The sequence below is a fragment of the Balaenoptera physalus genome, assembly GCF_965194825.1.
Source record: "Balaenoptera physalus genome assembly, chromosome: 1".
NCBI classification, from domain to species: domain Eukaryota; kingdom Metazoa; phylum Chordata; class Mammalia; order Artiodactyla; family Balaenopteridae; genus Balaenoptera; species Balaenoptera physalus.
In genome coordinates, this window is record NC_138882.1 from 139,724,835 (window position 1) to 139,740,415 (window position 15,581).

Genomic DNA, 15,581 nt, shown 5'->3' on the forward strand with positions numbered 1-15,581 from the left:
ATCTTTATTCCTGTCCTGCCCCTAGGTTCTTCAGAAACCTTTTTTTTTTTTTTTTTTTTTAGATTGTATATATATGTGTTAGCATATGGTATTTGTTTTTCTCTTTCTGACTTACTTCACTCTGTATGACAGACTCTAGGTCCATCCACCTCACTACAAATAACTCAGTTTCATTCCTTTTTATGGCTGAGTAATATTTCATTGTATATATGTGCCACATCTTCTTTATCCATTCAACTGTCGATGGACACATAGGTTGCTTCCAATCCTGGCTATTGTAAATAGAGCTGCAGTGAACATTGTGGTACATGACTCTTTTTGAGTTATGGTTTTCTCAGGGTATATGACCAGCAGTGGGATTGCTTGGTCGTATGGTAGCTCTATTTTTAGTTTTTTAAGGAACCTCCATACTGTTCTCCAGAGTGGCTGTATCAACTGACATTCCCACCAACAGTGTATGAGGGTTCCCTTTTCTCCACACCCTCTCCAGCATTTATTGTTTGAAGATTTTTTGATGATGGCAATTCTGACTGGTGAGAGATGATATCTCATTGTACTTTTGATTTGCATTTCTCTAATGATTAATGATGTTAGCATTCTTTCATGTATTTGTTGGCAATCTGTATATCAGCTTTGGAGAAATGTCTATTTAGGTCTTCTGCCCATTTTTGGACTGGGTTGTTTGTTTTTTTGATATTGGGCTGCATGAGCTGCTTGTAAATTTTGGAGATTAATCCTTTGTCAGCTGCTTCATTGGCAAATATATTCTCGCATTCTGAGGGTTGTCTTTTCATCTTGTTTATGGTTTCCTTTGCTGTGCAAAAGCTTTTAAGTTTCATTAGGTCGCATTTGTGTATTTTTGTCTTTATTTCCATTTCACTAGGAGGTGGGTCAAAAAGGATCTTGCTGTGATTTCTGTCATAAAGTGTTCTGCCTATGTTTTCCTCTAAGAGTTTGATAGTGTCTGGCCTTACATTTAGGTCTTTAATCCATTTTGAGTTGATTTTTGTGTATGCTATTAGGACTGTTCTAATTACATTCTTTTACATGTAGCTGTCCAGTTTTCCCAGCACCACTTATAGAAGAGGCTGTCTTTTATCCATTGTATATTCTTACCTCCTTTATCAAAGGTAAGGTGACCATATGTGCGTGGGTTTATCTCTGGACTTTCTATCCTGTTCCATTGATCTACATTTCTGTTTTTGTGCCAGTACCATACTGTCTTGATTACTGTAGCTTTGTAGTATAGTCTGAAGTCCGGGAGCCTGATTCCTCCAGCTCTCTTTTTCTTTCTCAAGATTGCTTTGGCTATTCGGGGTCTTTTGTGTTTCCATACAAGTTGTGAAATTTTTTATTCTAGTTCTGTGAAAAATGCAATTGGTAGTTTGATAGAGATTGCATTGAATCTGTAGATTGCTTTGGGTAGTATAGTCAATTCCACAATGTTGATTCTTCCAATCCAAGAACATGGTATATCTCTCCATCTATTTGTATCATCTTTAATTTCTTTCATCAGTGTCTTATAATTTTCTGCATACAGGTCTTTTCTCTCCTTAGGTAGGTTTATTCCTAGGTATTTTTTTCTTTTTGTTGCAAAGGTAAATGGGAGTGTTTTCTTAATTTCACTTTCAGATTTTTCATCATTAGTGTATAGGAATGCAAGAGATTTCTGTGCATTAATTTTGTATCCTGCTACTTCACCAAATTCATTGATTAGCTCTAGTAGTTTTCTGGTAGCATCGTCAGGATTCTCTATGTATATTATCATGTCATCTCCTAACAGTGACAGCTTTACTTCTTCTTTTCCGATTTGGATTCCTTTTATTTCTTTTTCTTCTCTGATTGCTGTGGCTAAAACTTCCAAAACTATGTTGAATAATAGTGGTGAGAGTGGGCAACCTTGTCTTGTTCCTGATCTTAGTGGAAATGGTTTCAGTTTTTCACCACTGAGGATGATGTTGGCTGTGGTTTTGTCATATACAGCCTTTATTATGTTGAGGAAAGTTCCCTCTATGCCTACTTTCTGTAGGGTTTTTATCATAAATGGGTGTTGAATTTTGTCGAAAGCTTTCTCTGCATATATTGAGATGGTCATATGGTTTTTTTCTTCAATTTGTTAATATAGTGTATCACATTGATTGGTTTGCGTATATTGAAGAATCCTTGCATTCCTGGGATAAACCCCACTTGATCATGGTGTATGATCCTTTTAATGTGCTGTTGGATTCTGTTTGCTAGTATTTTGTTGAGGATATTTGCATCTTTGTTCATCAGTGACATTGGTCTGTAGTTTTCTTTCTTTGTGACATCTTTGTCTGGTTTTGGTATCAGGGTGATGGTGGCCTCGTAGAAAGAGTTTGGGAGTTTTCCTCCCTCTGCTATATTTTGGAAGAGTTTGAGAAGGATAGGATTTAGCTCTTCTCTAAATGTTTGATAGAATTCGCCTGTGAAGCCATCTGGTTCTGGGCTTTTGTTTGTTGGAAGATTTTAAATCACAGTTTCAATTTCAGTGCTTGTGATTGGTCTGTTTATATTTTCTATTTCTTCCTTGTTCAGCCTTGGAAGGTTGTGCATTTCTAAGAATTTGTCCATTTCTTCCAGGTTGTCCATTTTATTGGCATAGAGCTGCTTGTAGTAATCTCTCATGATCCTTTGTATTTCTGCAGTGTCCGACGTTACTTCCCCTTTTTCACTTTTCATTCTATTGATTTGAATCTTCTCCCTTTTTTTCTTCATGAGTCTGGCTAATGGTTTTTCAATTTTGTTTATCTTCTCAAAGAACCAACTTTTAGTTTCATTGATCTTTGCTATCATTTCCTTAATTTCTTTTTCATTTATTTCTGATCTGATCTTTATGATTTCTTTCCTTCTGCTAACTTTGGGGTTTTTTTTCCTTCTTTCTCTAATTGCTTTAGGTGTAAGTTTAGGTTGTTTATTTGAGATGTTTCTTCTTTCTTAAGGTAGGATAGTATTGCTATAAACTTCCCTCTTAGAACTGCTTTTGCTGCATCCCACAGGTTTTAAGTCATCGTGTTTTCATTGTCATGTGTTTCTAGGTATTATTTGATTTCCTCTTTGATTTCTTCAGTGATCTCTTGGTTATTAAGTAGTGTATTGTTTAGCCTCCATGTGTTTGTATTTTTTACAGATTTTTTCCTGTGATTGATATCTAGTCTTATAGCATTGTGGTCAGAAAAGATACTTGATACGATTTCAATTTTCCTAAAATTACCAAGGCTTGACTTGTGACCCAAGATATGATCTATCCTGGAGAATGTTCCATGAGCACTTGAGAAGAAAGTGTATTCTGTTGTTTTTGGATGGAACGTCCTATAAATATCAATTAAGTCCATCTTGTTTAAGGTGTCATTTAAAGCTTGTGTCTCCTTATTTATTTTCATTTTGGATGATCTGTCCATTGGTGAAAGTGGGGTGTTAAAGTCCCCTACTATGATTGTGTTACTGTCGATTTCCCCTTTTATGGCTGTTAGTATTTGCCTTATGTATTGAGGTGCTCCTATGTTGGGTGCATAAATATTTACGATTGTTATACCTTCTTCTTGGATTGATGCCGAGATCATTATGTAGTGTCCTTCTTTGTCTCTTATAATACTCTTTGTTTTAAAGTCTATTTTATCTGATATGAGAATTGCTACTCCACCTTTCTTTTGATTTCCATTTGCATGAAATACCTTTTTCCATCCCCTCACTCTCAGTCTGTATGTGTCCCTAGGTCCGAAGTGGGTCTCTTGTAGACAGCATATATATGGGTCTTGTTTTTGTATCCATTCAGCCAGTCTATGTCTTTGGGTGGGAGCATTTAATCCATTTACATTTAAGGTAATTATCGATATGTATGTTCCTATTACCATTTTCTTAATTGTTTTGGGTTTGTTATTGTACGTCTTTTCCTTTTCTTGTGTTTGCTGCCTAGAGAAGTTCCTTTAGCACTTGTTGTAAAGCTGGTTTGATGGTGCTAATTCTCTTAGCTTTTGCTTGTCTGTAAACGTTTTAATTTTTCTGTCAAATCTGAATGAGATCCTTGCTGGATAGAGTAATCTTGGTTGTAGGTTTTTCTCTTTCATCACTTTAAATATGCCCTGCCACTCCCTTCTGGCTTGCAGAGTTTTTGCTGAAAGATCAGCTCTTAACCTTCTGGGGATTCCCTTATGCGTTATTTGTTGTTTTTTCCTTGCTGCTTTTAATATTTTTTCTTTGCATTTAATTTTTCATAGTTTGATTAAAGTGTGTCTTGCTGTATTTCTCCTTGGATTTATTCTGTATGGGACTCTCTGTGCTTCCTGGATTTGATTAACTATTTCCTTACCCATGTTAGGGAAGTTTTCAACTATAATCTCTTCAAATATTTTCTCAATACCTTTCTTTTTCTCTTCTTCTTCTGGGACCCCTATAATTCGAATGTTGGTACGTTTAATATTGTCCCAGAGGTCTCTGAGACTGTCTTTAATTCTTTTCATTCTTTTTTCTATATTATGTTCCATGGTAGTTATTTCCACTGTTTTATCTTCCAGACCACTTATCCGTTCTTCTGCCTCAGTTATTCTGCTATTGATTCCTTCTAGAGAATTTTTAATTTCATTGATTGTGTTGTTCATGATCGTTTGTTTGCTCTTTAGTTCTTCTAGGTCCTTGTTAAATGTTTCTTGTATTTTCTCCATTCTATTTCCAAGATTTTGGATCATCTTTACTGTCATTATTCTGAATTCTTTTTCAGGTAGACTGCCTATTTCCTCTTCATTTGTTAGGTCTGGTTGGTTTTTATCTTGCTCCTTCATCTGCTGTGTGTTTCTCTGTCCTCTCATTTTGCTTAACTTACTGTGTTTGAGGTCTCCTTTTCGCAGGCTGCAGGTTCATAGTTCCCGTTGTTTTTGGTGTCTGCCCCCAGTGGCTAAGGTTGGTTCAGTGGGTTGTGTAGGCTTCCCGGTGGAGGGGACTAGTGCCTCTGTTCTGGTGGATGAGGCTGGATCTTGTCTTTCTGGTAGGCAAGACCACGCCCAGTGGTGTGTTTTGGGGTGTCTGTGACCTTATTATGATTTTAGGCAGCCTCTCTGCTGGTGGATGGGGCTGTGTTCCTGTCTTGCTAGTTGTTTGACATAGGCTGTCCAGCACTGTAGCTTGCTGGTCATTGAGTGGAGCTAGGTTTTGGCGTTGAGATGGAGATCTCTGGGAGATTTTCCCTGTTTGATATTATGTGGAGCTGGGAAGTCTCTGGTGGACCAGTGTCCTGAACTTGGCTCTCCCACCTCAGAGGCACAGCCCTGACGCCTGGCTGGAGCACCAAGAGCCTGTCATCCACACGGCTCAGAATAAAAGGGAGAAAGAAGGAAAGAAAAAGATAAAATAAAATAAAATAAGATAAAATAAAAAGTTATTAAAATAAAAAACAAAAAATAATTATTAAAATAATTTTTTAAGCAATTAAAAAAAAAGATAGAAGGAAGAGAACAACCAAACCAAAACAAATCCACCAATGATAACAAGTGCTGAAAACTATACTTAAAAAAAAAAAAAAGGACAGAGAGAAGCCTAGGACAAATGGTAAATCCAAAGCTATACAGAGAAAATCACACACAGAAGCATAGACATTCACACTCACAAAAAGAGAAAAAGGGAAATATATATATATATATATATATATATATCATTGCTCCCAAAGTCCACCTCCTCAATTTGGGATGATTCGTCATCTAATCAGGTATTCCACAGATGCAGGGTACATCAAGTTGACTGTGGAGATTTAATCCGCTGCTCCTGAGGCTGCTGGGAGAGATTTCCCTTTCTCTTCTTTGTTTGCACAGCTCCTGGGATTCAGCTTTGGATTTGATTTGGCTCTGCCTCTGCCTGTAGGTCGCCTGAGGGCGTCTGTTCGCGCCCAGACAGGATGGGGTTAAAGGAGCAGCTGATTCAGGAGCTCTGGCTCACTCAGGCCGCGGGGGAGGGAGGGGTACGGATGCAGGGCAAGCCTGCAGCAGCAGAGGCCGGCGTGACGTTGCACCAGCCTGAGGCGCACCATGTGTTCTCCCAGGGAAGTTGTCCTTGGATCACGGGACCCTGGCAGTGGTGGGCTGCACAGGCTCCTGGGAGGGGAGGTGTGGATAGTGACCTGTGCTTGCACACAGGCTTCTTGGTGGGGGCAGCAGCAGCCTTAGCATCTCATGCCCGTCTCTAGGGTCCGCGCTGATAGCCGCGGCTCGCACCCGTCTCTGGAGCTCCTTTAAGCAGCGCACTTAATCCCCTCTCCTTGCCCAACAGCAAACAAAGAGACAAGAAAAAGTCTCTTGCCCCTTCAGCAGTTCCAGACCTTTTCCCAGACTCCTCCGGGCTAGCTGTGGCACACTAGCCCCCTTCAGGCTGTGCTCACACAGCCAACCCCAGTCCTCTCCCTGGGATTTGACAAAAGCCAGAGCCTCTGCTCCCAGCCCGCGCCTGTCCCGGTGGGTGAGCAGACAAGCCTCTCGGGCTGGTGAGTGCTGGGTGGCACCGATCCTCTGTGCCGGAATCTCTCTGCTTTGCCCTCTGCACCCCTGTTGCTGCATTCTCCTCCGTGGCTCCGAAGCTTCCCCCCTCCGCCACCCACAGTCTCCGCCCGTGAAGGGGCTTCCAAGTGTGTGGAAACCTTTCCTCCTTCACAGCTCCCTCCCACTGGTGCAGGTCCCATCCCTATTCTTTTGTTTCTGTTTTTTCTTTTTTCTTTCGCCCTACCCAGGTACGTGGGGAGTTTCTTTCCTTTTGGGAGGTCTGAGGTCTTCTGCCAGCATTCAGTAGGTGTTCTGTAGGAGTTGCTCCACATGCAGGTGTATTTCTGATGTATTTGTGGGGAGGAAGGTGATCTCCACGTCTTACTCTTCTGCCATCTTGAAGCTCCTTTATTTTTGTTTTTATTTCCATTACTCTAGGAGGTGGATCAAAAAAGATCTTGCTGTGAGTTATGTCAAAGAGTGTTCTTCCTATATTTTCCTCTAAGAGTTTTATAGTATCCAGTCTTACATTTAGGTCTCTAATCCATTTTGAGTTTATTTTTGTGTCTGGTGTCTGGGAATGTTCTAATTTCATTCTTTTACAAGTAGTTGTCCAGTTTTCCCAGCACCACTTATTGAAGAGACTATCTTTTCTCCATTGTATATCCTTGCCTCCTTTGTCATAGATTAGTTGACCATAGGTGTGTGGCATTGTCTCTGGGATTTCTATCCTGTTCCATTGATCTATATTTCTGTTTTTGTGCCAGCACCATATTGTCTTGATTACTGTAGCTTTGTAGTATAGTCTGAAGTCAGGGAGTCTGATTCCTCCAGCTCTGTTTTTTTCCCTCAAGACTGCATTGGCTATTCAGGGTCTTGTGTGTCTCCATACAAATTTTAAGATTTTTTGTTCTAGTTCTGTATATAATGCCATTGGTAATTTGATAGGGATTGCACTGAGTCTGTAGATTGCTTTGGGTAGTATAGTCATTTTCACAATATTGATTCTTCCAATCCAAGAACATGGTATATCTCTCCATGTGTTGGTATCATCTTAAATTTCTTTCATCAGTGTCTTACAGTTTTCTGCATACAGGTCTTTTGTCTCCCTAGGTAGGTTTATTCCTAGGTATTTTATTCTTTTTGTTGCAATGGTAAATGGTAGTGTTTCCTTAATTTCTGTTTCAGATTTTTCATCATTAGTGTATAGGAATGCAAGAGATTTCTGTGCATTAATTTTGTATCCTGCAATTTTACCAAATTCGTTGATCAGCTCTAGTAGTTTTCTAGTGGCATCTTTAGAATTCTCTATGTATATTATCATGTCATCTGCAAACAGTGACTGTTTTACTTCCTCTTTTCCGATTTGAATTCCTTTTATTTCTTTTTTTGCTCTGATTGCCGTGGCTAAAACTTCCAAAATTATGTTGAATAATAGTGGCGAGAGTGGACATCCTTGTCTTGTTCCTCATCTTAGAGGAAATGCTTTCAGTTTTTCACCATTGAGAATGATGTTTCCTGTGTGTTTGTCATATATGGCCTTTATTATGTTGAGGTAGGTTCCCTCTATGCCAAGTTTCTGGAGAGTTTCTATCATAAGTGGGTGTTAAATTTTGTCAATAGCTTTTTCTGCATCTAGTGAGATGATCATATGATTTTTATTCTTCAATTTGTTATTATGGTGTGTCACATTGATTGATTTGTGTATATTGAAGAATCCTTGCATCCCTGAGATAAATCCCACTTGATCATGGTGTATGATCCTTTTAATGTGTTGTTGGATTTTGATTGCTAGTATTTTGTTGAGGATTTTTGCATCTATATTCATCAGTGATATTGGTCTGTAATTTTCTTATTTGTAGTATCTCTGTCTGGTTTTGGTATCAGGGTGATGGTGGCCTTGTAGAATGAATTTGTGAGTGTTCCTCCCTCTGCTATATTTTGGAAGTTTGAGAAGGATGGTGTTAACTCTTCTCTAAATGTTTGATAGAATTCACCTGTGAAGCCCTCTGGTCCTCAACTCTTGTTTGTTGGAAGATTTTTAATCGCAGTTTCAATTTCAGTGCTTGTGATTGGTCTGTTCATATTTTCTATTTTTTCCTGGTTCAGTCTTTGAAAGTTATACTTTTCTAAGAATTTGTCCATTTCTTCCAGGTTGTCCATTTTATTGGCATAGAGCTGCTTGTAGTAGTCTCTTAGGATGCTTTGTGTTTCTGTGGTGTCCGGTGTAAATTCTCCTTTTTCATTTCTAATTTTATTGATTTGAGTCCTCTCCCTCTTTTTCTTGATGAGTCTGGCTAATGGTTTATCAATTTTGTTTATCTTCTCAAAGAACCAGGTTTTGAGAGAGTGGCATGGACATATATACACTACCAAACATCAAATAGATAGCTAGTGGGAAGCAGCCGCATAGCACATGGAGATCAGATCGGTGCTTTGTGACAACATAAAGGGGTGGGATAGGGAGGGTGGGAGGGAGGGAGACGCAAGAGGGAAGAGATATGGGGACATATGTATATGTATAACTGATTCACTTTGTTATAAAGCAGAAACTAACACACCATTGTAAAGCAATTATACTCCAATAAAGATGTTAAAAAAAAAAAGAACCAGGTTTTAGTTTTATTGATCTTTGCTATTTTTTTCTTTGTTTCTATTTCATTTATTTCTGCTCTGATCTTTATGATTTCTTTCCTTGTACTAACTTTGGGTTTTGTTTGTTCTTCTTTCTGTAGTTCCTTTAGGTGTAAGTTTAGATTGTTTATTTGAGATTTTTCTTGTTTCTTGAGGTAGGCTTGTATTGCTATAAACTTCCCTCTTAGAATTGATTTTGCTGCATTCCATAGGTTTTGGATCATCGTGTTTTCATTGTCTCTAGGTACTTTCCTCTTTGATTTCTTCAGTGATCTCTTGGTTATTTAGTAACGTATTGTTTAGCCTCCATATGTTTGTGTTTTGTACGTGTTTTTCCCTGTAATTGATTTCTAATCTCATAGCATTGTGGTCAGAAAAGATGCTTGTTATGATTTCAATTTTCTTAAATTTACTGAGGCTTAATTTGTGACCCAAGATGTGATCTATCCTGGAGAATGTTCCGTGTGCACTTAAGAAGAAAGTGTAATCTGCTGTTTTTGGATGGAATGTCCTATAAATATCAATTACATCTATCTGGTCTATTTTGTCATTTAAAGCTTGTTTCCTTATTAATTTTCTGTTTGGATGATCTGTCCATTGGTGTAAGTGAAGTGTTAAAGTCCACCACTATTATTGTGTTACTGTTGATTTCCTCTTTTATAGCTGTTTGCAGTAGCCTTATGTATTGAGGTGCTCCTATGTTGGCGCATATATATTTATAATTGTTATATCTTCTTCTTGGATTGATCCCTTGGTCATTATGTAGTGTCCTTCCTTGTCTCTTGTAACATTCTTTATTTTAAAGTCTGTTTTTTCTGATAAGTGTATTGCTACACCAGCTTTCTTTTGATTTCCATTTGCATGGAATATCTTTTTCCATCCCCTCACTTTCACTCTGTATGTGTCCCTAGGTCTGAAGTGGGTCTCTTGTAGACAGCATATATACGGGTCTTGTTTTTGTATCCATTCAGCAAGCCTGTGTCTTTTGGTTGGAGCATTTAATCCATTCACATTTCAGGTAATTATCGATATGTATGTTCCTATTACCATTTTGTTAATTGTTATGGGTTTGTTTTTGTAGGTCCTTTTCTTCTCTTGTATTTCCCACTTAGAGAAGTTCCTTTAGCATTTGTTGTAGAGCTGGTTTGGTGGTGCTGAATTCTCTTAGCTTTTGCTTGTCTGTAAAGCTTTTGATTTCTCCATCAAATCTGAATGAGATCCTTGCCAGGTAGAGTAATCTTGGTTGTAGGTTCTTCCCTTTCATCAGTTTAAATATATCATGCCACTCCCTTCTGGCTTGTAGAGTTTCTGCTGAGAAATCAGCTGTTAACCTTATGGGAGTTCCCTTGTATGTTATTTTGTCAGTTTGATTACTATGTGTCTCGCCTTGTTTCTCCTTGAGTTTATTCTGCCTGGGACTCTCTGTGCTTCCTGGACTTGGGTGGCTATTTCCTTTCCCACGTTAGGGAAGTTTTCAACTATAATCTCTTAAAATATTTTCTCGGGTCCTTTCTCTCTCTCTTCTACCTCTGGGACCCCTATACTGTGAATGTTGTTGTGTTTAATGTTGTCCCAGAGGTCTTTTAGGCTGTCTTCATTTCTTTTCATTTTTTTTCTTTATTCTGTTCTGCGGCAGTGAATTCCACCATTATGTCTTCCAGGTCACTTATCCTTTCTTCTGCCTCAGTTATTCTGCTACTGATTCCTTCTAGTGTATTTTTCATTTCAGTTATTGTATTGTTCATCTCTGTTTGTTTGTTCTTAATTCTTCCCTGTGTTTGTTCTTTAATTCTTCTAGGTCTTTGTTAAACATTTCTTGCATCTTCTCGATCTTTGCCTCCATTCTTTTTCCGAAGTCCTGGATCATCTTCACTATCATTATTCTGAATTCTTTTTCTGGAAGGTTGCCTATCACCACTTTGTTTAGTTGTTTTTCTGGGGTTTTATCTTGTTCCTTCATCTGGTATATAGCCCTCTGCCTTTTCATCTTGTCTATCTTCCTGTGAATGTGGTTTTTGTTCCACAGGCTTCAGGATTGCAGTTCTTGCTTCTGCTGTCTGCCCTCTGCTGGATGAGGCTATCTAAGAGGCTTGTGCAAGCTTCCTCATGGGAGGGACTGGTGGTGGGTAGAGCTGGTTGTTGCTCTGTTGGGCAGAGCTCAGTAAGACTTTAATCCGCTTGTCTTCTGATAGGTGAGGATGGTTTCCCTCCCTGTTGGTTGTTTGGCCTGAGGTGACCCAACACTAGAGCCTACCTGGCTCTTTGGTTGGGCTAATGGCAGACTCTAGGAGGGCTCATGCCAAGGAATACTCCCCAGAACTTCTGCTGCCAGTGTCGTTGTTCTCACAGTGAGCCGCAGTCACCCTCCACCTCTGCAGGAGACCCTCCAACACTAGCAGGTAGGTCTGGTTCAGTCTCCTATGGGGTCACTGCTCCTTCCGCTGGGTCCCGATGTGCACACCACTTTGTGTGTGCCCTCGAGGAGTGGAGTCTCTGTTTACCCCAGTTTTGTCAAAGTCTTGCAATCAAATCCCACTAGCCTTCAAAATCTGATTCTCTGGGAATCCCTCCTCCCGTTACCGGACCCCCAGGTTGGGAAGCCTGATGTGGGACTCAGAACCTTCACTCCAGTGGGTGGACTTCTGTGGTAATAGTGTTCTCCAGTTTGTGAGTCACCCACCCAGCAGTTATGGGATTTGATTTTATTGTGATTGCGCCCCTCTTACCATCTCATTGTGGCTTCTCCTTTGTATTTGGATGTGGGGTATCTTTTTCGGTGAGTTCCAGTGTCTTGCTGTCAATGATGGTTCAGCAGTTAGTTGTGATTCCAGTGCTCTCGCAAGAGGGAGTGATCGCACGTCCTTCTACTCTGCCATCTTGAACCAATCTCTCCAAAATTTCATTTTTTAAACCATTTTCACAGAAAGGGAACAGTTTTTTCCCCCAAGTTGGAAATCTTATTTTTGTTACAAAGAGGAACAGCCAGAGCTTCCCTGGTGGTGCAGTGGTTGAGAATCTGCCTGCTAATGCAGGGGACATGGGTTCGAGCCCTGGTCTGGGAAGATCCCACATGCCGCAGAGCAATTAGGCCCGCGAGCCACAACTGCTGAGCCTGCGCGTCTGGAGCCTGTGCTCTGCAACAAGAGAGGCCGTGACAGTGAGAGGCCCGTGCACCGCGATGAAGAGTGGCCCCCGCTTGTCGCAACTAGAGAAAGCCCTCGCACAGAAACGAAGACCCAACATAGCAATCAATCAATAAATCTTTAAAAAATAAAAAAGAGGAACAGCCAAATGGAAGCGATGCATAGGGCAAGGTCTGGGGAAATGGTGCAGAGCTTCTTTGCTGTCTCTGAGCAAGCCACTCTCCTGCAGCCTCCAAGTCTTCCTATATAGTTCTCTTTATCTTCTCTATTTGGTGAGACATCATTCATGTACTTTTTTTCATACTATCCTTTTATTCTCTAGACATGATTTCCTTTAGTTCTTTGGAGATATTAATAGCTCATTTAAAGTCTTTGTGTGATAGGTCCAACATTGGGGCTTCCTCAGCATACTTTGTATTTGGTGTTTTTATTTTCCTGTGTGTGGCCCATACATTCCCATTTCTTTGCATGAATCATAAATTTTTGTTGAAAACTGGATGTTTAAAATAATATATTGTATTAACTCTGAGAAATTAGATCCCCACCCCTCAGTGTTTGTTGTTATTGCTGCTTGTTGTTTTTGTCTTTTCTGCTTGCTAGTTTAGTGACTTTCCTGGACGAATGCTATGAAATCTATATTCTTTATCATGTGCAACCACTTTGGCTTCTGCTCAGTCATCTTAGTGTGGTCAGGTAACTACTGGACAGGGATTTCTTTAATGTCTTGACTCATTTGGTCTCCCAGCCTTTGTTGAAGGACTCTGTATGTGCATGGGGGCATGCCTTCAACACCCCAGAGTCAGTTTAATGTTCTGCCTTAGCTTCACTTCCTGCTTGCACAAAGCCTCAAGGACAACTATATGTGACAGTGTAGGGCCTTCTCAGGTTTTCCTGCTGCATGTCCACAGCCCTGTATATGAGTGTGATTTTCTAGATTCTCAGGAATATTTGGAGCTTTTCAAAACTCTTATAGACTTCTTTTTCCCCAGGTTTTCTTTAAAGATTTTTGGTCAGTTTCTTATTAGCCCCAACTGGTAATGCCACGGCAGGCAGCTGTTATGCTAAATAACTGCTGCTAATTCTATTCAACAAATGGCCTGTGGGGAAGGCTGTTTGCACAGAGCAGAGCTCTGAATCAGGCCAAGTAAAAGACCTGGAGAATAGAGTTTTTCAATGAACTTCCAGACAGGTCAATAGTAACAATCCTCTTTAGATGGGGCTTTTAGAGAGCTCAAAACCTGTTCTGAACCTTTCATTGGCTACTAGGTTGCTAGTTTCACAGAGACTATATTTGCAGGGTGTGTTGTTGGGCTTGTAGCTGGTGTGTTAAATTAAACTTACTAAGCGGATTATGACCTGTAAAATGAGGAGGCACAAGCCACCCATGTGGGGTCAGCAGGTAGGTCCCTCAACACCCAAGCTCCCACTTCGGGTAAATGGAAACTTCAGGGCCTTTTTGACTGAAAGTGCAGTTTCATTATACTCACACAAAGGAAGTAAAGTCACAAGATTTATTACTGACAAATTCTAGAAATGGGAGGGTAGGGTTGGGAGGGTGCAACGAGCAGGGGGAAGGGCAGTCCTCTGTCCCAGGTCTCCAGTGGGCCGGAGATAAGAGAGCAGAGTAGCAAGCACCTATTACTTACAAGGTGGTTGGGGCGACAGTCACTAACTTTTCATGGGCTCAACTCCAGTTATTTTAAAAGATGCGCTGGGGAAAGCAAGGCAGGAACATGTGGCAGGAATCCTAAACTCAGGTCCTTATCTAAATGTCCATGCTTGGTGTGAGCAGGGTTGTCATACTGTAAAGTGCCTAGGCAACAACTCAAAATAGCTGTTTTCTCTTCACACAGGGTTGATTATTTTCAAGGCTACCATGGAGCTGGGGAAAGGGATATGGGGTTAGGGCAAGTTAAAAGCCTCAGTTTTATCGAGATGTAGTCATTTTTCTTGAATAAACACTCTTTGGATTGTTACAAATCTTTGATTTTCAGAGTTTGAAAAGGTTGATTTTGACAGATTTTGCCAGTGTTTTTATTGCTTTTATGGAAGAATAGATATTTGGAGGTCTTTATTCCATCATTCCAGAAGTAGATATTGCAGACATTTTTGCACATATAAAAAATTCTTCCTTTCAGTTTGGTGAGCACCTTGAAGATAGGAACTGGAATAATGGAGGGTAAGTAGCATAGTAGACCGATCATTAGAGAGGAAGAGACTAGCTTTCTAATCAAACAAACTTGGATTAAAACTGTTTTGCCATTTACAAGCTGTACAACTTGGAGACTCAATTTTCCCTGAGACTCAATTTTCTTACCAGTAAAACAGGGAAAATACTTTCCATGCAGGCTATAGTGAGAATAATAGGTAATGTAAGCAATATTAAAGATAATATCAACAACAATAATCCAAGAAAACTCCAATTAAATTTCCCTCTTCAGTCCTGTTATGATCTAGATCTTGTGTCAGCAGTCAGCTTTTGGGAAGTACATCTACTTCTAGACTGGAAAAAATCCTGAAAATGCTGACTCAATACATTGATACAGTCTGAAAATTGTCTAAGTGATGTCAGCTGAGAGGGCTTTACCCAAGATTTTATTTTTCAAAGCATCAATTGTTCAGAGAACCTGGAACAGTCCTTTCTTCAAGGTTCAAAGTGTGTCTATATATGTTGAAGATATAAATTGTATACTAAAGCTTACATAGCAGGATCTTTAACCAGTATCAGAGGGACACAAAAACCTATTGGAGAATGAGACTGAGTGGTTGTGATTATTTTAATCCAGTGACCAGTAATCTCAGAATGGAGGAAAGTAAAATTTTCTATTGATAGTACATTACTATTTTCCAGGAGTTTAATCAAAATTTCCCTTAAGGGTAAGAGCATATTATAGATTATGAAAACTGAAAATTCTCCAGGGCCTTGCCATGAAGTGTAAATTTTGTGAAATGTCTCTATGAATAGCATGCTTCCTATATAAACTTAACATGGGAAAGATTGAGCATCTTTTCTAATTTGATGATTCTTCCCAGTAAGCAATTACAATAGTGTTAACCTAATTAAGAAATAGGGAGCAAATCAAACAAGCCTATTTTTAGCCCTCCTATTTTTATAAGGCACAATAACAAACTTTTGCAAATTCCAGGGGCTTTAAGAAAACTCAAAAATAATTTCAGGTTTGAAAAATATCCTGATAATTTTTTTCTGTTTTTGTTTTTTTTTTTAATTTAGAATCTAGTCTTGAGAATGGAATAGGAAGAAAAAAAAAGTATAAGAAAATGTGGTTGTTTGATTAAGACAAATCAGAGGTGGATGAAATAGTGA